This window comes from Lepisma saccharinum, chromosome 23 (genome assembly GCF_977018435.1).
Source record: "Lepisma saccharinum chromosome 23, izLepSacc3.1, whole genome shotgun sequence".
NCBI lineage: Eukaryota > Metazoa > Arthropoda > Insecta > Zygentoma > Lepismatidae > Lepisma > Lepisma saccharinum.
In genome coordinates, this window is record NC_139251.1 from 4,080,479 (window position 1) to 4,106,975 (window position 26,497).

Below are 26,497 nucleotides of genomic sequence, written 5' to 3' on the forward strand. Positions count from 1 at the left end.
CGAGTGTCAACTTGGAGCTCTGGGTTGCGAGGTCGTGGACCTGGGTTCTAATTTCCGCAAACAAGACATGTAGCTCGCTTATGTTCTGGTTGGTGGGTAAGGTTGCAACAGACTCTCGAAGCAATTCAATTTCGGTTTGGATATTTTTGATGTCGTCGGATTTGAGTATTCGGTTGAGAGCCCTCTTCACGCTTTTCAGTTCCTGCGAGGTAGGCATAGTGGCCACCGTGTTTTGGAGCGACTTCATAGCTTTTTTCATCGCATCCAACTCTGAGGCAGCAGCAGCAGCACGTATGCCTTCTTGTAATTGTGTCATGTCGTCCTGGGAGTTGGTGGATTGTTGCAAAGTTTCCAACTTTGCCTGTATGTCGTCGATCAAGTGACGAAAATGCGACAACTCTGATTCGGTGTTTAGATTTTCCAACTTGGTGATCTGCTGTTGGACGCTGGCCAGAGTATCCCTGATGCCAGGCAGTTTAGATTCCAATGCTTCGTGTACGTTTGCCAGATCATTTTTGATGACGGCGAGAGCATCTTCAATATGGGCTATAGTGCGTTGCAGCTTCCCGAAATCCTCGTAGGTCTCGACCTGGAGTTTTATGTTGGCCACGCTACGGGCAATAGCATTCAGCTCGCTGGACGAAGGTAGATTGTCGATAAAGTCCTGTAGCGTTTGGAGTTTTGTTTTGACTTCGTTGATGGCTGCATGCAAAGCGTCCGTTTGAAGCTCAACCTTGATGCTTTCCAACGTAGGAATTTCGAACGATTGAAACTGTTTGTGCAAATTGGCAATACTGACATTCACGCGATCGTAGTCATCTTGAGTCTTGATGCTCTGGATAATGTTTTGCAGTTCAGTCTGGATGGTGCTCGTTTGACCCTACAAGTGTCGCTTCAGCTGTTCCACGTCGGAGGTCTGCGCTTGCTGCAGCTTCACAAGTTCGTTTTGGAGCTTGCCTACACTCAGTGTCAAGTTGTCTATTGACGCGAGGTCGGTGTACTTTTGCAACAGCGATTTAAGCTCGGCGTCAATTTTGAGTACGGGGTCCAGGCACTGAAACTGCAGGCTGGCTATCTCTGACTGGAGGCTGGAGTTGAGCGTGGACTCCAGGGCCTGCAGGTCGCTTCGCAGCTTCTTGACCCTGACGTCGAGCATGAGAAGCTCGTCGCCGTGATCATAGCGCTTGCTGTGACCGAAAATATCGTTAGGCATTGTTGCCACTGTGGTTATTTATTATAGGGTAGGTAATTCGCATTTCTATGTAAAGAGGGATGAGTTAGTCGAAGTCGTCCAAGAGCTCCACCTACAGGAGATCGCCAGCAGACACGTCGTACGTTGTAGTCGCATCCATCCTATCGTGCTTGATGCGATAGAGGTTCTTGCCAGAGGAAACCTTGGCCTCCCCTTCGTTCTCGGGATTCTTGTCGAACTTAAGTTTGCCGGAGATGGGGAACCGGTAATAATTCAAGTTGTTGTTGAATTCATAGAAGGTTTTGCCCACATCCTCGTCGTACTGGGTCAGGATGCTATTCAAGTGTATAATTAATAGACCGTTAAGTTTAGATAACATGGAAGGCAGGAGTTCGTCGCAGCTCGACGACGACGACGTAGGCTGGACGGACACTTCCATAGCTTGCTTCCTGAAGCCAAACAGGTTCATAGGCATTGTTATTTTATAGAAACATTTTCCAGCCATAAGTTCAAAATTTTGGGCCCCTCACAAATCACATTACATACATACGTGGCGTTACAAGAGCTCCCTGCCTCAAAAGAGGTTTTGGTCAGCACGCAATAGATCAGTATGCTAGAAAAAAAATAGAGAGGAAGATAGAATCGATTTTATTTGCCAGTCGAATAGTTCTCGTCGAATCCTATCCAACAAACCTAAAATCGTCATCCTAGCTCAATTAGGAGCCGAGAAAATCAATGTCTTGGAAAAACGTCTTAAGATATTTGTCTCAAGAAAATTTTCTTGACAGACCGGAATTGACACACGGAAAGTCGACTTTCTTAAATATTAAGATATTTGTCTTAAGATGTTTTTCCAAAACGCTAATAGTCAGTGTTGCCAACTCCTATTGGTAGGTTAATTTCGCCTGTAAAAGATCACATGGTGAAATTTTCTTGGGGAGGATTGGCAACACTGAACCCCACTTAAGGTTGGCAAGCCTCACCGAGCCGCACTTTCGGGCGCAGAACTCTCTATTTGGCCCTACTCTATTTGGCCCTACTACAAAATGGACTTTAAACACTAAATTAACAACTATTCCTCCTCTTCTTCTCATCTGTTATTTTTTTTTTAGAATACTGATCTATTGCATGCTTCTTTGGTAAACTCCCATCGTAAAAGCTATGCCAAGAGCCCAGTAGGTTGGCAACCTTGAGCGCGCCACTTTAGCGTTTGCCTTACGATATTTTCCGTTAAGGCTGCAAAGAAGCGCAAATTTCTGTTGCAGAACTCTCTTTTTACCCCTACTCTCGAACCTGGCATCAAGCACATCGGTGCTAACATTCCTAAATTTCTAGCCATCGAGACTCTGAACATACATTGCAATCTGGCAGAAGGTATGATCACCAAATCCTCGGACGGCATCCCAGGGAGTCACAAGCAGACAGGTATTATCGCTACGTTCATGGAGCCAATTATCTACACACCCTACCCACCGATATACTTTCCTGTATCTCGTAATCGCATAGAAAACATAGAATTGGCAATTACCAACTAGAAGAGAGAGGTGCTTGATTTTGCAGGAGCCACGACCACTGCTGTCGTGGAGATTAACATACAATAAATAACCATTATGGAGCAAATCGAAAGTTACGAGTTGCAGTCCTTCCCAGCCAATCGTCGCACGTTTGCCAACCTCAATGAAGCGAATCGAAAGATAGAATACGACGTGGACGTCTGGGACGGGTTCATTCATCCTCACAGAGCTGATTTGTATATCAAGTTTGATGTTGTGAAGAGAGACAACGGCGAAGCATTCCTTGCTAATTCAAATTTAAGACTTGTAGATAATATTTTGCCGTACCTGTTCTCGCAGGTGGAAGTTAGAAAGCATGGCACCGTCATCGATAGTTTTGACTAACCCGGGATTACCTCTACAGCTGTGGGAACACTGAAACTCTCCAAGACCGATGCAGCATACTACCAGGCAGAGGGATTCGAAGCAGGTACAAAAATCAAAACTCAAAGTCACACATTTCTGTTTCTCATGCGTCTGCTTCCTGGCTTCTTCTCCGACTACACAGATATTTAGTGGAAGGGTGGTTTGCGCGTCACTTTTCGCAGAAGCGCCAACGACAACGATGCGCTGATGCGTTACTGTACCTTGAGTGCAGACGGTTCAGCACTACCCAACACACTACCCGATCCTGCCAAGTGCATCATCCAGTCCATGGAGCTGCGCATGCCCGTAGTGGAATGCGAAACTAGCTACGCTCTCAAGTACAAAGCAGACATTTTGATGAATCCCCAAGTACCCATCCAATTTTACGGTTACCAGTGCGTGCAGAAACTTGCTTCCGGCAACCATTTTGAATTTGACGTGACTACACAGTTTAACAGCATCCGGTACGATATGCCAGAGTTTGTTGTCGTGTTCTTCCAGACAGCGAAAGACAACAACCAAGAAAAATAATCGAGCCAGTTCGACAACTGCAAAATATAGAACATCTATCTCAAAAATGGCAGTAACGCGATATTCCCGCGTGAGAACTACAACCTGAACATTGAAAACAATAGAGTGACCTCCGGCAATGTGGACGTGTACTACAATCCCAATGAGTGCATAGCTCGCAGACCCATGTTCATCATTAACACATCGAAGAGAAAGCAGGTGGTTGTTAACGATCGTACCAACATCAAAATTGTGTGCGAGTTCCATGACGCCTTGCCTGCCGATACTGTATGCAGCGTTATTCTTATTGCAGAGAAAACTTTTGTATTTGATGTCAAGAATGAAAGAGTGACTGAACAGTTTTAGACACAAGAAAAAAAAATTGGATAATTCTATAAAAATTACACTAACCTTAGATCCAAACATTCTTCACACATAAAAAAATCACTATACTATAGAAATTTATGACAATACTGAGTAGTGTATACTGAATACTGTTGTAGGTTAGCTTCGCCTGTGAAATATCATATGATGAAATGTTTGAAGAGTAAGTTGGCAACACTACGAGCCCCCCACTGTGGCCCCTCCAAAAGTAGTGGGGCATTGAACCAAGGCCACGACATACATCGTGAAAAAAGGGGGCTCACACATCATAAAAAATACATCGTAGCCGTTTACGCTGAGGGCCTACCCCACCTACAAACAAAAGCCCCCCCCAAATACATCGTAGACGTTTACGTTACCTACAAAAATAAGATTGAGCAAAAAATAGGGCTAGAACAACGTAAAATGGTATAAAACCATCAACAAAATCATCACAATATGTCACAACTGAGGTTAAATACTAGGTCCCCCTACAAGGGGTGCGTAGAAACAACCATTTTTACACTTTGTAGCTTATTTTAACCCGTAAACTTCTGCAAAGAAATGGATAGGTTAAGTTATATTACGTAAGATCATGGCGTACCTACAAAGATGAGGCTCCAAAAATGAGATTGAGCAAATAATAGGGCTAGAACATCGTCGAACGCAATAAAATCCATAAAAAAATCATCAAAATCATCAAAATATGTCACAACTGAGGTTAAATACTAGGCATAGCTACAAGGATTGCGTGGAAACAATACGTTTTCACTACTTACAGCAGAGCCTAAATAGTTCATCAAAAATATAAAATTAATTTCTACTTAACACAACTCATTGCTTACGGGAAGACATGGACTATAGCTGCCTTATTAAGAAAGTGTATATTATTTTTAACACACCCTGCCTAGAACGTAGAGATATTGATTTTCCAAAGGCAGGCCTTTGTATTGACGTTCTAAGCCTAATTATAACAACATGCAACATTCCAATCAGGAAAAACAGGTGCAACAGAATATTTATGTTGTTCTCTCATTTTGCTTAGACAAGCATAGTAGTTTTGTTATAGAACATTTAGTCTGGTAAGTATTAGGCATTTTGGTAATAATCATTTATTATAGGATAAGTGATTTTCAACTCTATTAATAATTAAGTATTAGGTCTATCATATTCTTCTAATAATTCTAATTATAAAAAAAACATTTGCAGATATATCATGTGTGGTTGCAGTGTCCACCTTATCATATTTAATACGATATATATTATTCGGAGTAAATAAATAATTTTATCTCACCCTTGTTCTCAGGAGTTATGGTGAATTGCAGTTTCCCACCAATGGGAATTTTTTGATAATTTAGATTATTATTTAAAAAAAAATATTTTACCAGCCTCATCATTACATTTTGTTAGGATACTGTTCAAGCGCATAATTAATAGTCCATTTTGTTTAGACAAGAAATTAGTGAAATTTTGGTAAGACAATATGAACAGGTACTTCCTTAGCTTGTTTTCTAAGCCTAAGTAAAATCATGGTTATTTGGCAAATATTACATAGGTTGACATCTACTAGGCAATGGTAATGTATGTATTTCACATGAGAGAATCTGTCTCTTGCGATCCTCTGAATCCAGGTCATTTTTTCTTATTTTATTTGTATTTAATATATGATCAACACTTTGAATTATTTTTTCTTCCCTTATTTTGGGAGACTTAGTTTTGGGACAGTTGTAATAATCATCAAAGAAGAGTTTATTCTCTACTATGGTTCTACATACTACTCCCTTGGAATTTTTAGTAATATCTTTTTCTGATCTAATTGCATAAATCTTTGCAAGTAATCCAATAAATTCCTTAAAAAAGTCATTACTTTTTACTTTTTTAGTTTACCATGCACCTTTTTGTTGTGGGAAGGAATATCAAAATTAGCAGGGTATGAGGATGTGTCAAAATAATCAACCAACTTAGAATGTTTTATATCTTCATACAGATTTGGTGTTTTGATATGGTATATAAAACTATCTGTGTCCATATACAGATAAGAAAGGTCATTTTTATAAAAAGGCTTTATATGTGAAGCTTAGACATATCCAAAACTGCAGCTCCCATATAGATAGGTCAGTTAAATTTGAGCCATGCCTTTTCCATTTTTAAAAGTGGCAAATCTCATGATGTATATTTCTCCATTTAATTTTGGATTTGCCACTAACTTATTACATTATTATTGGATCAGAGGCTAGTCTTACATCCACATGCTTTTTAATATTCTCTATGGTCTTACAACTAATTACTTTTTAGAAATTCTTGTCTAAATCTAAATTAGCAAGTGTTTTGTGTCTTGTGTTAGTTTCAATATAAGGCTTTAACCACTCTGAATGCTTGAATCTGAGAACTCTTCGAAGTTGCACTATATGAACATTTTTCTCTATAAAAAATTTGAGATTCTTATATTGCATGACATATCTCTCTTTAGATTCAAGAGTCATCAGAAGCTTTTCTTGTTTTGATTCAGCTAGACATTTGAACTCAGGGGCTGATGGCAAATCAGAAAACAGATTATGCAACTTATGAGGGAAATCAAAATCTACCTCTGCAATGAAACCATACTCAGTATCATCAAAATTTTCTACGTTTATTGATGTAGCGTCAATCCACTGAAAATTAGCATAGGGAAGTTCCGCATTATTGAGTAACGATATAAATTATTTACATCAACATAGAATATATAGCTAGAGGGTTCATTTAAATTATATTCTATTGTCATATGTATATTGTTGGCCCTTTCATATCTTTGAGTACATTGTACCATGCCCCCAACGTATAGCTCTTTCTATAAAAAGAAACCTGTCCACATCTGAAATTAGCTCCAGCTCAATTTTTATTTTTTGCAACAGAGCTGACCAAGCTAAAACTGGGAGACTGTAAAAATGTACAGGGTGCAATTTATAAGTAATTATCTAAAACCTTGAAATATGTCGGCAAGAATTGTCACATCTAACTTTAGATAAGCATCATGGTGATCTCCCAGTGTCTTACAAACTAATTTCTTCCACACAAGTTGTGCATGATGGTAATCTTTATCTGTAATATTATTTTCCCTAAGTTGGCTATAGAACCCTTTGAGAGGTGTAAGATTTTCATCATCAAACTTAGTATGGTCAGTTACATATACATATGGATAGACCTATTTTTGTCTAATATGTTCTATGTCTAAGCCAGGAAAACTATTCGTTGTAATTTAGAACTGTTTATCAGATAATTTGTTGGGAAGATCATCCAGGCCAACAGAGAGAAATCTGATAGTCTACAAATCTCATCTTAATAGTGCCACTTCAGGAATCTTCACTGTCTTGCTAAGACTGATTTATCTCTCTTGATTTTCTGCTAAGACTTCTATATTTTCTGTATCATAACATAGATGTCTAATTAAATAGTGGAAATCATAGCCAATGCCATTATGAAAGAATATGGGAACTTTTTTATTTTTGAGATTACAGCTGTTGCACAAAAGCCCCAAATTTTCTTCTGTCAAATGACAATGGTAATGAACTTTCTTATTATCATTTGTAAAATATGAATTGCACTGTGGGTAAATCTCAATAGCATCATATAATTGCTCCTCAGCAGTAGATAATGGTACTCTTGGCTTTGACACAGATAATACACTACCAATTTATTTTACTTCTTCTTCTGTTTTTTTGGAAAAAGTGTTTGACAGCATTGGGTCCTCTGTATAAATAAAACTCATTAGGCTTTAATGATTACGCCACACAACTACGTAAGCATAACTACAGACCTCATGGAGTTGATAAGGTGTAGTAGAAGATATTTCAGGATCACGGTCTGAATAGTTAAATGGTTTGAGAAATGCCTCAAATTGAGCTATTATTATAGCTGTATGCTCCAACAGGGCTTTGAATTGTTTGAATTTCTCAACTTCTTTTGGTTTGGACATAATCATACCTACACTTCGCAACATCTTATTTGTGCGCTCCGAAAGATTTCTAAGTCCCGAAATCGGAAACGTAGCAACATTGCACTTCGGCTCCAGGTGAGAGTAGCCAATTTTGAGTAGGTCCTTTAACTAGACGAAACACGCTGCGGTGAGAGGTTTTCAATTTAACACTTTCCATGAACTTAGAAACTATAAACCGCTATTATAATACACAATCAAAAGAAATAATAAATTGGAAAGAGAACGTTGAGGAATATTTACGATTCTGCTTGCTCGACTTGAAATTTTGTGGGTTTGGAACACTGAATAGAGTATTTCTCCACCTGGAGGAAATTGCCATCAAGTTTGTGCAGAAAGAAGCAAATTTGTGAGGAGTTTATGCGACATGTTATTTACAATACCTTGCATAATATCGAACAGTTCTCAAAAACATATATTTTACACGACTTGTCGAGAAAATGTGCTTGAAACACAGGAAGCTGGGAGTTTTCGTAAACGTCAACATGTTTTTAATGGTATAACGTCATTAAGTTAACGTAGAGCAGTTGGTTAGGCTCTGCTATCCTTATTTTTCGTCAAGCGTGAAAGTACGCCGGTTCAAATCCCACTCTCTCCTCTTTCTTTCTTTCTTTTTTTTTGCTGAACAGTTACCGTTGATATTAGAATATTTAAAAAAAATGAATCCGATGCACACTTGAGGGACGTCCCTTCTGCCCATATTTTCCCTTAGAACTTGACGAATTCCAGGATTTAAAGTTAAAACTTTTCTTTTTAGTTATTGTTCATATGTTGTGTTAACACACACATCATGATTAATTCACAAACCACATATATGTATTCAGGATGCAAAATGTAATGTTATTTAAGTAATGTATTGTTTGTTCTTCACTGACACTTAAAATATTGATTATTTGATTTCGATATACTAACACAAACATATACAGTTATGTTAAGTAGTGATGTAGTGCAGTACTGTAACGAAGCAGAGCGTTTAATGAGTTCAGATTGCTAAGATTGGTAATTTTACGTGCGTTCCTTCGTAATGACTGTTGTAAATCCCATAACCACCATCTTACCATGCGTCTAAAACTAATAGTAAATCGCTAATTAACATAAGTAAATTGTTTTGCGACGAAGGCCGATTCGATAAGAAACTACTAATAAGAATTTATATAGTGAGTCACAAACAAAAAATTCAAAACCTCATATTGATCGTTAATTCCTCACCAATGTTTGTCTTCTTTGAACAGAAATTAAGGGTATCAGATATAACAAACTTCCGCACTAACTTTGCAATATTCGATACCACCATTACAGTCTTAGCTCTATGTAACTTGATTCTGTGCACTCCACGTGGCATGTGACTTCCTCTTACGATTTCCTTTCACCTCGTGAAATACAGAGACCAATGTTAACTTCTTAGCATGGTGGATAAACTTTACATCCAACGATAAAGCTCTCAAGTACAAAGCAGACATTTTGATGAATCCCCAAGTACCCATCCAATTTTACGGTTACCAGTGCGTGCAGAAACTTGCTTCCGGCAACCATTTTGAATTTGACGTGACTACACAGTTTAACAGCATCCGGTACGATATGCCAGAGTTTGTTGTCGTGTTCTTCCAGACAGCGAAAGACAACAACCAAGAAAAATAATCGAGCCAGTTCGACAACTGCAAAATATAGAACATCTATCTCAAAAATGGCAGTAACGCGATATTCCCGCGTGAGAACTACAACCTGAACATTGAAAACAATAGAGTGACCTCCGGCAATGTGGACGTGTACTACAATCCCAATGAGTGCATAGCTCGCAGACCCATGTTCATCATTAACACATCGAAGAGAAAGCAGGTGGTTGTTAACGATCGTACCAACATCAAAATTGTGTGCGAGTTCCATGACGCCTTGCCTGCCGATACTGTATGCAGCGTTATTCTTATTGCAGAGAAAACTTTTGTATTTGATGTCAAGAATGAAAGAGTGACTGAACAGTTTTAGACACAAGAAAAAAAAATTGGATAATTCTATAAAAATTACACTAACCTTAGATCCAAACATTCTTCACACATAAAAAAATCACTATACTATAGAAATTTATGACAATACTGAGTAGTGTATACTGAATACTGTTGTAGGTTAGCTTCGCCTGTGAAATATCATATGATGAAATGTTTGAAGAGTAAGTTGGCAACACTACGAGCCCCCCACTGTGGCCCCTCCAAAAGTAGTGGGGCATTGAACCAAGGCCACGACATACATCGTGAAAAAAGGGGGCTCACACATCATAAAAAATACATCGTAGCCGTTTACGCTGAGGGCCTACCCCACCTACAAACAAAAGCCCCCCCCAAATACATCGTAGACGTTTACGTTACCTACAAAAATAAGATTGAGCAAAAAATAGGGCTAGAACAACGTAAAATGGTATAAAACCATCAACAAAATCATCACAATATGTCACAACTGAGGTTAAATACTAGGTCCCCCTACAAGGGGTGCGTAGAAACAACCATTTTTACACTTTGTAGCTTATTTTAACCCGTAAACTTCTGCAAAGAAATGGATAGGTTAAGTTATATTACGTAAGATCATGGCGTACCTACAAAGATGAGGCTCCAAAAATGAGATTGAGCAAATAATAGGGCTAGAACATCGTCGAACGCAATAAAATCCATAAAAAAATCATCAAAATCATCAAAATATGTCACAACTGAGGTTAAATACTAGGCATAGCTACAAGGATTGCGTGGAAACAATACGTTTTCACTACTTACAGCAGAGCCTAAATAGTTCATCAAAAATATAAAATTAATTTCTACTTAACACAACTCATTGCTTACGGGAAGACATGGACTATAGCTGCCTTATTAAGAAAGTGTATATTATTTTTAACACACCCTGCCTAGAACGTAGAGATATTGATTTTCCAAAGGCAGGCCTTTGTATTGACGTTCTAAGCCTAATTATAACAACATGCAACATTCCAATCAGGAAAAACAGGTGCAACAGAATATTTATGTTGTTCTCTCATTTTGCTTAGACAAGCATAGTAGTTTTGTTATAGAACATTTAGTCTGGTAAGTATTAGGCATTTTGGTAATAATCATTTATTATAGGATAAGTGATTTTCAACTCTATTAATAATTAAGTATTAGGTCTATCATATTCTTCTAATAATTCTAATTATAAAAAAAACATTTGCAGATATATCATGTGTGGTTGCAGTGTCCACCTTATCATATTTAATACGATATATATTATTCGGAGTAAATAAATAATTTTATCTCACCCTTGTTCTCAGGAGTTATGGTGAATTGCAGTTTCCCACCAATGGGAATTTTTTGATAATTTAGATTATTATTTAAAAAAAAATATTTTACCAGCCTCATCATTACATTTTGTTAGGATACTGTTCAAGCGCATAATTAATAGTCCATTTTGTTTAGACAAGAAATTAGTGAAATTTTGGTAAGACAATATGAACAGGTACTTCCTTAGCTTGTTTTCTAAGCCTAAGTAAAATCATGGTTATTTGGCAAATATTACATAGGTTGACATCTACTAGGCAATGGTAATGTATGTATTTCACATGAGAGAATCTGTCTCTTGCGATCCTCTGAATCCAGGTCATTTTTTCTTATTTTATTTGTATTTAATATATGATCAACACTTTGAATTATTTTTTCTTCCCTTATTTTGGGAGACTTAGTTTTGGGACAGTTGTAATAATCATCAAAGAAGAGTTTATTCTCTACTATGGTTCTACATACTACTCCCTTGGAATTTTTAGTAATATCTTTTTCTGATCTAATTGCATAAATCTTTGCAAGTAATCCAATAAATTCCTTAAAAAAGTCATTACTTTTTACTTTTTTAGTTTACCATGCACCTTTTTGTTGTGGGAAGGAATATCAAAATTAGCAGGGTATGAGGATGTGTCAAAATAATCAACCAACTTAGAATGTTTTATATCTTCATACAGATTTGGTGTTTTGATATGGTATATAAAACTATCTGTGTCCATATACAGATAAGAAAGGTCATTTTTATAAAAAGGCTTTATATGTGAAGCTTAGACATATCCAAAACTGCAGCTCCCATATAGATAGGTCAGTTAAATTTGAGCCATGCCTTTTCCATTTTTAAAAGTGGCAAATCTCATGATGTATATTTCTCCATTTAATTTTGGATTTGCCACTAACTTATTACATTATTATTGGATCAGAGGCTAGTCTTACATCCACATGCTTTTTAATATTCTCTATGGTCTTACAACTAATTACTTTTTAGAAATTCTTGTCTAAATCTAAATTAGCAAGTGTTTTGTGTCTTGTGTTAGTTTCAATATAAGGCTTTAACCACTCTGAATGCTTGAATCTGAAAACTCTTCGAAGTTGCACTATATGAACATTTTTCTCTATAAAAAATTTGAGATTCTTATATTGCATGACATATCTCTCTTTAGATTCAAGAGTCATCAGAAGCTTTTCTTGTTTTGATTCAGCTAGACATTTGAACTCAGGGGCTGATGGCAAATCAGAAAACAGATTATGCAACTTATGAGGGAAATCAAAATCTACCTCTGCAATGAAACCATACTCAGTATCATCAAAATTTTCTACGTTTATTGATGTAGCGTCAATCCACTGAAAATTAGCATAGGGAAGTTCCGCATTATTGAGTAACGATATAAATTATTTACATCAACATAGAATATATAGCTAGAGGGTTCATTTAAATTATATTCTATTGTCATATGTATATTGTTGGCCCTTTCATATCTTTGAGTACATTGTACCATGCCCCCAACGTATAGCTCTTTCTATAAAAAGAAACCTGTCCACATCTGAAATTAGCTCCAGCTCAATTTTTATTTTTTGCAACAGAGCTGACCAAGCTAAAACTGGGAGACTGTAAAAATGTACAGGGTGCAATTTATAAGTAATTATCTAAAACCTTGAAATATGTCGGCAAGAATTGTCACATCTAACTTTAGATAAGCATCATGGTGATCTCCCAGTGTCTTACAAACTAATTTCTTCCACACAAGTTGTGCATGATGGTAATCTTTATCTGTAATATTATTTTCCCTAAGTTGGCTATAGAACCCTTTGAGAGGTGTAAGATTTTCATCATCAAACTTAGTATGGTCAGTTACATATACATATGGATAGACCTATTTTTGTCTAATATGTTCTATGTCTAAGCCAGGAAAACTATTCGTTGTAATTTAGAACTGTTTATCAGATAATTTGTTGGGAAGATCATCCAGGCCAACAGAGAGAAATCTGATAGTCTACAAATCTCATCTTAATAGTGCCACTTCAGGAATCTTCACTGTCTTGCTAAGACTGATTTATCTCTCTTGATTTTCTGCTAAGACTTCTATATTTTCTGTATCATAACATAGATGTCTAATTAAATAGTGGAAATCATAGCCAATGCCATTATGAAAGAATATGGGAACTTTTTTATTTTTGAGATTACAGCTGTTGCACAAAAGCCCCAAATTTTCTTCTGTCAAATGACAATGGTAATGAACTTTCTTATTATCATTTGTAAAATATGAATTGCACTGTGGGTAAATCTCAATAGCATCATATAATTGCTCCTCAGCAGTAGATAATGGTACTCTTGGCTTTGACACAGATAATACACTACCAATTTATTTTACTTCTTCTTCTGTTTTTTTGGAAAAAGTGTTTGACAGCATTGGGTCCTCTGTATAAATAAAACTCATTAGGCTTTAATGATTACGCCACACAACTACGTAAGCATAACTACAGACCTCATGGAGTTGATAAGGTGTAGTAGAAGATATTTCAGGATCACGGTCTGAATAGTTAAATGGTTTGAGAAATGCCTCAAATTGAGCTATTATTATAGCTGTATGCTCCAACAGGGCTTTGAATTGTTTGAATTTCTCAACTTCTTTTGGTTTGGACATAATCATACCTACACTTCGCAACATCTTATTTGTGCGCTCCGAAAGATTTCTAAGTCCCGAAATCGGAAACGTAGCAACATTGCACTTCGGCTCCAGGTGAGAGTAGCCAATTTTGAGTAGGTCCTTTAACTAGACGAAACACGCTGCGGTGAGAGGTTTTCAATTTAACACTTTCCATGAACTTAGAAACTATAAACCGCTATTATAATACACAATCAAATGAAATAATAAATTGGAAAGAGAACGTTGAGGAATATTTACGATTCTGCTTGCTCGACTTGAAATTTTGTGGGTTTGGAACACTGAATAGAGTATTTCTCCACCTGGAGGAAATTGCCATCAAGTTTGTGCAGAAAGAAGCAAATTTGTGAGGAGTTTATGCGACATGTTATTTACAATACCTTGCATAATATCGAACAGTTCTCAAAAACATATATTTTACACGACTTGTCGAGAAAATGTGCTTGAAACACAGGAAGCTGGGAGTTTTCGTAAACGTCAACATGTTTTTAATGGTATAACGTCATTAAGTTAACGTAGAGCAGTTGGTTAGGCTCTGCTATCCTTATTTTTCGTCAAGCGTGAAAGTACGCCGGTTCAAATCCCACTCTCTCCTCTTTCTTTCTTTCTTTTTTTTTGCTGAACAGTTACCGTTGATATTAGAATATTTAAAAAAAATGAATCCGATGCACACTTGAGGGACGTCCCTTCTGCCCATATTTTCCCTTAGAACTTGACGAATTCCAGGATTTAAAGTTAAAACTTTTCTTTTTAGTTATTGTTCATATGTTGTGTTAACACACACATCATGATTAATTCACAAACCACATATATGTATTCAGGATGCAAAATGTAATGTTATTTAAGTAATGTATTGTTTGTTCTTCACTGACACTTAAAATATTGATTATTTGATTTCGATATACTAACACAAACATATACAGTTATGTTAAGTAGTGATGTAGTGCAGTACTGTAACGAAGCAGAGCGTTTAATGAGTTCAGATTGCTAAGATTGGTAATTTTACGTGCGTTCCTTCGTAATGACTGTTGTAAATCCCATAACCACCATCTTACCATGCGTCTAAAACTAATAGTAAATCGCTAATTAACATAAGTAAATTGTTTTGCGACGAAGGCCGATTCGATAAGAAACTACTAATAAGAATTTATATAGTGAGTCACAAACAAAAAATTCAAAACCTCATATTGATCGTTAATTCCTCACCAATGTTTGTCTTCTTTGAACAGAAATTAAGGGTATCAGATATAATAAACTTCCGCACTAACTTTGCAATATTCGATACCACCATTACAGTCTTAGCTCTATGTAACTTGATTCTGTGCACTCCACGTGGGATGTGACTTCCTCTTACGATTTCCTTTCACCTCGTGAAATACAGAGACCAATGTTAACTTCTTAGCATGGTGGATAAACTTTACATCCAACGATAAACTGCTGAAAAAATTCTGCCTAGGTGGAGAATCGAACCTACGACCTCCCTCGTGAATATCAAGCACGCTACCTCTTCTCCAGATAGCTCATGTTAAAATGTGCTACCAGTTTGAAGAAACAAATTCACACATAATGTCATATCTATAATTTATTTATAGCAATTTTCATGAGGAAACGAATTCAGATAAAATCGAGAATCGCTGAAAGGGAAAAATGATGAACATATATTTCGGCGTTTTGTCATATTTTGTAAGTTCTGTAAAAATTCCGTGTTTTGAACAAGCATTCGTTTAGTTACGAAGTATGTTGTTGTTTGTTTAAAGTAGGAACAGGAGAGCGAAAAGGAGTGAATTGAACCAGACCCCGTTTGACAAGAAACTACAGCTTTTTTCCAGAGAGGAAATGGATATTCAACGTATGAAATATACAATATGTTTGAAATCGAAACAATGGAAACCTTGAAAGATAATACTAACGAACTTCAAACTATGATAAACATATTTTCGTGGTGTAAAACTCCAAGTCATTTTCGAAATATGAACTCCAACTTTTTCAATGGTCATAATTACTAATTAGGGTCCGGAATTTGATGAAAAATCAACTTTTTTTTTCCTGACTCTTAAAAACAATGCTAAACCTTATATGATGTCCGTTTCCCTTCAGTTAGGGCCGGAAAACACTTTCTATTTTACATTTTCTTTTTGCACTTTTTGGCCTTTTTCAGCTATTAGTTTATTTGTCAGTATTTTTAACAGTTTTTGTTGCAATTTAAATTATTTTTTAGGTTTATTTTTCTCCTCCCCTGTTGTTTCGTGCATTTTAAATGCATTTACTAGTAAAACGTACATATTTAGATGACTTGACATGGTCCTTTTAGCAAATTCACCATGAATCGAAAATACGGTCAATGGAAAAGCATAATATTATTCTTAACTGAAATGTTTGGCAATGGATTAAAATACTTTGTGTGAAGATCTACTTTGAGGTTCTTTTTCTGGACCCTATTATTGCTTTAATCTGTAGTTTGAAAGTAAAATTAGTCACAATATTAAATGCAATTACACTCTGGTGTACGCGAAGCAGAACTTTATTTTCGGATGCTGGCCGGGTCAGTATAATTGAAGGCCCACTCTGAAAGGAGATGAATTAGTTGATCTGGTGTGTTAAGTCAACTTTATGCATAGTAAGGCTAATCGGGACTGGACCTACAGTGGGATCCCAACCGAGTGCATAAAATAACGTGAACCGTGTGTTGTAGGGGGATATTTTGCTTATGGAATGAAAGGTCATGGGTTCAAACTTACATGTTTGCAAACTCTTTTTCGGGAAGTAAACGGCTTTGGACGAGAATGCTTATCTACGTTTCTTGGACATTTCCGTTGATATTTATGTGATTTATGTCCAACATTTCCTGATGAAGAAAGTTGACATGTAAGTTCTTAATATGTGTTAACTTATAACAGCTGAATGAGTATTTTCTAAAATCCTGCCATTCACTGAAAGATTAAAAACATTAGTAGAAGCATTACTTGAGGCATGCACAGTAGCGACGATTATGGAGTGTGGAGGAGAAGATGACCCCGCACTATGCTTAACATTATCTACCAAGGGAAAGGAACTGTCCTTGCTCCCTTCCCCCACCTTGTCCCATCAGTTTTGAAACCCAATCGCCGCCACTGAGCATGCATCGCATAAATATTTACAGTAATATAATATAATATTATATTAAGTTATGAGAACACTTCGTACTCTGTAAATAAAAAGTAAAAAAAAATAATAAGGAGAGGGTGGGATTTGAACCTACGATGTTTTTATCTTGACGAAAACAGTAAAAAAAGGAAAGTGCTGTCATCTAACCAACTACTCCGGGAAATTGCAGACAGAAAGCTCAGTAATGCACGTTAATCTCAGTTGAAGCAACATTGTGCCGGAGTTTCGAACCATTTTTCGCAAAGAACCAAGAAAAAGACACACTTTGCAGAATCGTGTGGTGTTGTGAAAGGTATTTTACTAAACATTTCGCATAAAATCATCCTAAATTTGCCTTCTTGCCTTTGCATCCAGGTGGATGAGAACCTGTTCAATGTTTCACAATGCACATAAATTTCCCTATTTTCAAATTCAGAACGAAGAATCTTGAAATATTTTCAACATTCGTATTTCCACTTAACAAGTTTTGTCTACTCATATATTTTATTACTGCTTTAGGAATTCTTTACTTTATGGAATGTGAAAATATGAAATAAAATCACAAGAGCGTTTTCATTCAGGAAGAAGAAAAGTTGCAAAGTTGGCTACTCTTAGTTGGCTCTGAAGCGCTATGCTGCCAAATTTACGAATTCCGGACTTTGAAATTTATCAGGCGGTCAAATAAGATGTTGCGAAGTGTACATGTTTGTTCTCACAACAGTATTGTTTGTGTTCTTTAACTTTCTGGATGGCGATTTCTTGATTATTATATTTAACATAGTTCACTTGTTTACAAGTATTAAATGTAGTCAAACGCCTACAACAAATTTTGATTTCCCCATGATATTTAGTTATTTGACTTCTAACCAGACGAAAAAGATTACGAATTAGACAGTAATGGAAATTTTTGTCAATTGAAATAAGTAGCAAATCAATGTCAGTATCATTTTCATTATTAATATTACTTATTCTGAGAGGATATATACAATCATTCTCTGTGTAAGCATACACATTGATTGTCAAGAGTTATTGTGCTTGTTTTTCAAATTTTGTTTTATCAGATATAGCAACAGGATATTGGATCTGACATAATATGTATACACTCTTTCTCATACTGTATATAATGATGAACTAGCTCTGATGTATTTTACCAATGAATTGGGTAAAGTTTAACCAAGACACACCACAGAAGACAATCGTTATCTTTTTTTTTATATTGACCACTGTTTTCTTATTCTGAATATCTACAGGAAGAAGGACATAAATAGAAGTAGATAAAGGTGAGAATTGACTTATCTTCAGTATTAGTTCATGTGGAACTACACATAATTTCCAACCAGATCCTTTAGCATCAAATTCCTCATGTTTTTTAAGTATGGGGCCCATAAGCTGGCATAAATTTGTTACAAATTATCTATTGCACTCAAATATAGAGGCTGAATTTTGGAACAATGGTGATGTATATGATGTGTCTCATCAGGTTTCTCATATTCAGAAGATTGAGTAGTATAAACTTGATCGGTTTATTTTTAAGTTCACTTTTAGGAGTTCTATTATTGAAAGCTATTGTTATAGATATAGCCAAAAATCTACTTTGTTTTCATTCAGGACCATCAGTTGGATCTATATCTGCTTGTCGTTTTCTAGGATTAGTCTAGCTGGTTGATGGTTGAGATTTTCAACTCATTGTTTTATGTCTGCTCGTATGAAGTATGATAATAAGATTTCCACAATAGGGGCAGTGTTGGGTTGGTAATTTAGGAGTTTTGTGTTGGACAGTGCATTTTGCCAAGTGTTTTGAAAAATTTGTCTTAGATACAAATTTACCACATTTGGGGCATTCCGTTTTAGCCATTTTTTATTTGATATTTATATATAAATTTTTCCTGATATATCACAAATCTAGAGGGTGTCAATATTTCAATCTCACTTGGAGATAATATATTTAGCACAAATAATTTTGAAAAAATAAAAAGAAAGCAATCTTTGCTTAAGCGTATCAAGAATAGTAAATTATTTTGGGTTATTGATATAGATTTTGCTGGAGACACAAATCTATGCTTAAGTGTATCAAGAATAGTAAATTATTTTGGGTATTAGTGTATATATATATATATATATATATATATATATATATATATATATATATATATATATACCTTATTTTTATTCATATTTCCTACAAGTTATTATATAAAGAAAATATATACTATCTTTAACACACCATGTCTTTATGTATATATATATATATATATAGAGAGAGAGAGAGAGAGCGAGAGAGAGAGAGACCATACATACCAATGTTGGCAATATTTGAGCTTTTGAGCTTGTATAAAAACTAAAACTTTGTATACCAGCTCATCGAGCAAACTAAACACACTCTACATTAAAAAAATTGTATACAATAGATTCACAAACCACTCAAAATAGTAAAATGTAGCAAATAAATCAAATTTAGAAACTCTTCTAATTTACTAGACAATACCAGTATAATATTCTTAAGCAAAACTTACTTAAACCAACACTTTTAACAAACTCTCTTAATGTCCAATTTTAAACACTTCCAAGAAACATTCCACTGAGGTAACATGTTCATGCAATGTTAGAGAAAAGGAATGCTACCAATGACACATGCGCAAAACTAAAAGAACTCAATATAAATGCGTACAACATTCTGCAAGGAATTCCAGAATGGATCAATACTAGTATGTGTAGTTGATCAATAGACAGTATGTCTCAAAAGTCATATACATAAAGACATGGTGCGTCAAAGATAGTATATTTTTTCTTTATATAATAACTTGTAGTAAATATGAATAAAAAATAGGGCGTATTTAAAGTAGTATCTATTTTTTATTGGTAACCAAGTAGTCAGTCTTTTTTTATATCTAAGAAATTATTTTTAGTAATAACAAATATCATAGCTTAGAGTTTTATATCATATTTAAGCAATTATTTTGAGTAGAGATATATATTATAGGACATATTTACAAAAGTACAGATGATACATAGATGTGAAGAATGAAAGTGTCTCAGAACAATGTTAGTTGTTTAATTTACAAGACTAGACTCTTACATAAAATGCCAAAAAAATATTAGTAACCAATTTAGGAAACTACCTCAGGTATAAGCGAAGCAGAAAAAACTAGTAATCAAGTAGTATGTAGTTTTTTAACTTCTAAGAAACTACTTTGGCACCATTTTCAAATACAACTACCCAAGCATAAGTAAAGTACACTTTCACCTAATCAACATAATGTCACATGACTCTGTGGGCCCAAGCTAGATCTTTGTACAAGAATTTAGTATTCATAGCATTGTTAGACAATTTGCCACACCTAGAAATTAGCTGAATCCACCATAAGATATAAACATATAGCTTAATTTTGATTAAAAGAGTCTACTAATATTAATCACCCTAATAAGAGAATTGTATTAATCACCCTAGTACGAGGGTTTTAGAATTCTTAGCATAGCTAGACAATTTGCTATACCTAGAAATTAGCTAAATCCACCAGAAGATATGAAAATATAGCTTAATTATGGCCAAAATCGACCATAGTATCAATTGGCCTAGGACAAGGTCCTTCGGTGAAGGACTAAGTACCTAATGCTGTTTGCCGCCAAGCGTCTGCATTGTGTTGGTTGTGGTTACGGCTTCCAATTGATGTTTTTGTCTTTTAACAAAAGAGTCGAACCCCACTTCCTGATTGTCTTGAGCATCTTCGTCATCCGATGATTTCTAATCCTCCGACACGTGATCATCTGTATCAGAAACATTTTCTTCCAAGTCGGACAATTCCTCTTCTGAAAGCTTGTCGATTTCTTCACGAGAAATTCCACGCTCAGCGTTATCTATATCCTACAGCAGGAGAAAGAAGAGGAAAACAAACTTCTTTGCTCGGTACTGATTAGCAACACTGTCCCCAACTCTTGCATACACACACCCACAGAGACACACACACACACGACACACACACAAACACGACACACAGGTGGAACATGAGAATGTTAATTAAAATATATGGGAAATGCCATATGGGTTAAGAATGACCCGAGCAACTTATGTGGTTATATTTTTACTGAAAAAAAACTTTTAAAATCGAACGACATTTACCATACACGTTCCTAAGGGTCATAAATATAAAGTCAAGAAGACTGAAAAATTACAATTATTAAAAGATTTCTCACAAATTAAATTTCACATGGTTAAAAAAAACCAAACACCTTAGCGAGGTTAAATATTTACTCAATGACTGAATAATATTATTTTCATATTCATATCCATTTTTTAATAGAGCTGTAATGCATACATACGATGGAAATATTTGTTACGTACAATAACGAAACAAGTTTAATGGAAGAAGTAGATACATTCTGACACTTCTTTATATAAAAACATGTGTAACTGTATATTAAAGGTGTACATCAAGTTGGTTCGAATATGCCGAAAACGGGTTCCATAAAGTAAATATTCTACACTAATTGAAAGTCAATAACGCCAAGTACCGACACTGCATGAGTCACCCATGCCTCATCTCCCGCCCACTCCCCCTATACTCTCTTCTAAATTGATTAAAAATACCGCTCCCCTCGATACTAATTTAAAATCAATAAAAATAATGTCAATTAAAAACGCATTAATCTTAATTAATGTGTGAGAACTGTAAACATATCTACTACCATATAATGGATATATATCTAAAATGAATTGACCTTATATCCTATGGATATCACTTGAGCGATCGGTGACTCTATAGGGGAATATGTGTCAATGCCTAATAATAGTAAACAAGTTGATAAAAGAATTATGAAAAAGTGCATTTTATCATTTAAGTAAAAGATACAAGAAAGAAACGTGAATATGTTAATCACAACCCAAGTTCCTTCCACAAACCATTAGAAAAAGAAACTAATTTGACACACAAATGAGAATCAGGTTTCAATACGTGTTTCACACTGTGCCCGGCACGAGACATATCCAGGTTCATTACTTGTTTACATTGCCTGTAATTATCATGAACTCCTAATTTACTCAATACAGATTGGAATTGCAATGACATACATTATTATGTTATGTTTGTATCATTTTAAACTTAAAATAATTCTCTGATGAGTCTGGTGTTGAACAGTGAAAGTTCAACCACTTTGTGTTGAATATCATATATTTCCAAAATTCTTTTCTTTCTAGTTTTCGTTATTTACACGAATTTATTTTACTTGCATTTTTGCCACGTTTCATGAAAAGTGAATTTTATAATGATTGAACACGTGAGCTGTGAGTTCAGACCGCCGTCTAGTAGTGGAAACGTATTGTTTCTATGTAATCCTTGTAGATATGCCTAGTATTTAACCTCAGTTGTGACATATTTTGATGATTTTGATGATTTTTTTATGGATTATGTTGCGTTCGACGATGTTCTAGCCCTATTTTTTGCTCAATCTTATTTTTGGAGACTCATCTTTGTAGGTATACCATGATCTTACGTGATATAACTTAACCTATTCACTTTTTTTACAGCCTTTTACAGGTTAAAATAACCTACAAAGTGTAAATAGTTTGTTTCTATGTTATCCTTGTAGGTGGGCCCTCAGCGTAAACGGCTACGATGTATTTTTTGTTGATTTTATATTATTCGACGATGTTCTAGCCCTATTTTTTGCTCAATCTTATTTTGGGACCTTTTTGTAGGTGGTGGACTCTCAACGTAAACGCCTGCGATCTATTTGGGGGCCTCATTTTTTTTGTAGGTGTTGGTCCTCAGCGTAAACGGCTACGATGTATTTTATCATTTCACGATGTATGTAGTGGAATTTGTTCAATGCCCCCACTACTTTTGGAGGGGGTCACAGTTGGGGGCTCGCAGTGTTGCCAAATTACTCCACAAAAATTTCACTCTATGATATTTTACAGGCGAAGCTAACCTACAAATAGAAGTTGGCGCAGTGGAGAGGGGGGGAGCTCGCAGTTATAGAACTCGTTGAGCAATAGCAGATAAAACAAGAATAGTTTTCCTACAGCCCACGGGAACCAGCAAGCACTGTCTAATAAGTTGTAGGGTACTTCTAATTTTTTATCGAATGCTATTAAAATTTTCGAATTAGTGTAAAGCAAAACAAGTTTCTTAAAAAAAATAAAAAAATATATATATTTCGGAAACTTGAGGGGATGGAATTAATTTTGTTTGCTAGTCGAGAAGTTTTCGTCAAAATCTATCCAACAAACCTATAATTATCATCCTAGCTCAATTCGGAGCCAAGAAAATTAATGTCTTAGAAAACGTCTTAAGATATTTGTCTTAAGAACATTTTCTTGACAGAGCGGAAGTAACATCTTGACAGACCGGAAGTCGAATTTCTTAAAGATTAAGATATTTGCCTTAAGACATTTTTATAAGACGTTAAGTATCTCGACTTCTATGGGAGCTAGAACCATATAACTTTGGTCTACGTATGTTCTAGTGCTCTTCCAACATGTTCACCCACCTTAGAACCTTCACAGATAAAAAAAGTTTCCCCTGTACACATGTATAAAATCTAAACTCAAACCCACCAACATTTCCATTATCATACTGATTTTTTACCTTCCCAAAGCTTTTTTTAGCACTCCATTCACACATCTCCACTGTAGAACTCATGGTAAGTGAATTGGGCAATAAAATTGGGTCAGTTATTTTATTTGCAATAACAGAGCCATCTATGTGCAAATGTTAGAACTCGATGAATGCTTGAGGGGGACAAATCATTTTTTTCAGTACGTCAACATTTTTAACTCTTTTTGCCAGTGAATAGGTTAGGTGACTTGCAACGACGAAGGCCTTCTAGCAATACGAACTTAGCTTGTGCCGGCGCAATTCGCTAAAATATCTTTAAATTTGCATATTTCTCATACCGCCGTATCTTGTTCTATTAGACCTCTTCAAGAAAATTGCCAATTAGTGAAAATTAATTGAGCAACAACAGCAAAACAGGTGCTAATAGGGGGCAAGCATACAGTGATATGAGAATATACGAATTGTCGGTTTCTTCGATTCAGACAGATGGATCGAATTGAAACTGGGATATTTTGCATTTTTTTTATATGATAGCTAAAAAACAGAGGTATTGATTAGCTAATAATTTATACGTGGTGTTTTCTGATTGGTTTAAGTAAGCAAGATTTCTATCGGCTCTATAAATCTATATAAGTCAGATGACAGTGGTGATTTCTCACCTTTGCTGGATCGGCAGAGGAACACAAATCGCGGGGGATAGAACCTGAACGGGCTCCACCAAAGTATAAGGAACTAGAAGCATATATTTTGGCGGAAAAACCCAAGTATGGTCATAGAGTTTTTCATAGGGAATAGTATTATTAGGTTGAATTTTAAGTTGGTGATATACCATTAAATTTTATATAAAATTTAAAATTTTATATAAATAACATACCTGAAATTTATAACGTTTGTTTGCTCATATTTTAAAGCATATAAAAAAAAGGAATTACCTACCTGTTTTACTCGTAAGAATGATAAGATCGAATTTGTCACTTGTGGGAAACTAATTTCAAAGAGTAATTTATCAATACATAAGACAAGGTGTAACGTAGCAAATTGTTTGTTACCTTCTAAAGCCTGTGCTCAATGTGGAATATATATTAGTATTCCAAACCTAAGTAGACATTTGAAAATTTGCAAACCATCGACCGGAGAAGGAACATTGAAAAGAAAAATTGATTATTCTGAAGCTGAAGCTTCTGCTTCAAAACAAATTAAATTAAATAATAAATATAAACCAGTTAGGTCTGCATATAATGGTCGACTTCAGGATTTATCATTTACGTCGGAAGCAGGAGGTGACATTCCTAGTTTCTTGAGTGAAGCGAAAACTTTTGTACTAAATACGTTGAAAAGTAATCTTGAAAATAATTCCATAAAAGTTGATTTATGTTCCGAATATGAGAAAGTCGAAGGAACAACAAAAGTTTTTATCATCGTACCAAAAACCAGGCTACATTAACCATTTACGTGAACAAATTCATGCCTTTTTCTGCATCGAGTTACGTCCCTCTACCACCGAACATTCAAAGAAAGAAAGGAGTGTTAAATTTTCAAAATAATGACTCAAAATGCTTTCTTTGGTGCATCTTGGCAGCTCTGTATCCTGTTCATTGGAAAAATAATCCAGAGCAAGTTTATCATTACAAGCAGTACGAGACAGAGTTTGAAAATGTAATGTCTAGTATTGAATACCCCGTGGCATTGTCAGACATATCAAAGTTCGAGTCGCGCGCACGAGATTCTGATGGAAAACGCATTGCTATTAATGTATATTCTTATACGTCAGAAAAACATCTTGTGCATCCCATCAGGATAAATGATATCAACGATAATAATGCTCATATAACTAATCTTCTTTTAATTTCAAACAACAATATTCACCATTACTGCCTTATTCGCTCCCTATCACGACTAATCAGAAGTCAAGCAATGAAGTACGTAAATCACATCGAGGTTTGTCCAAGGTGTTTGACCACGTTTAATGATCGAAGAGAATTCCATCACCAAATTTATACCGCACGGCAAATTGCTATCGAAAAACGTGTCGAACATGAAATATATTGCGGTGACAACAAACCAGCTAGAATGTTGATGCCCAAAAAGAATGAAGTCGAAGAATTCAAAATGTACAAGGCTTTGTTTGATCATCCAGCCATTATCGTCGCAGATTTTGAATCATTTCTGAAACCACTGTCCTCCTGCAAACCAAATCCAAAAATTTCCTCCACAAGGCCATACCAGCTTCATGAACCAAATAGTTTTTTTGTTATATTGTCATACGACAAGACGAAATAAATGAACCATGCGTATACCGTGGACCGAATGTTATCGAACACTTTTTTGAAAAGATGGAAGAGGAGGTTGAGAAAATTGACAGCTTCTTGCAAATAAACAAACCGATGAATTTGTTGACAACAGAGGAACAAAACATATTTGATGAAACTGTCGAGTGTCCAGTGTGCAATCAATACTTCACAAACGAGTGTGTTTGTAAAGTGTTTCACCATTCCCACACAGACGGTCGTTTCATCATCGGAATCTGTAATGTTTGCAACCTCAAAATTCAAAAGCCCAAATTTGTCCCCATATTTTTCATAATAGATCGAATTATGATTTTCATTTCTTAATTCGGAAACTTGGATATGACTCACATAAAAAAACAGATATTCTTGCTCAAAATGAAGGACGATACATTCCTATAAGTAAGAAAGTCAAGATTTCGGGGACAAATAAATCCATAGAGATGAGGTTTGTTGACTCGTTCAGATTTCTCTCTGCAAGTTTGGACGCTCTAGCAAGTAAACTCCGTGACGAACAATTCAAAATTACTAAAGCTAGTTTTCCCAACATAGATATAAAACTGATTAGAAGTAAAGGGATTTATCCGTATGAATACTGAAACAATGAATCTAAATTTAATGACGACAC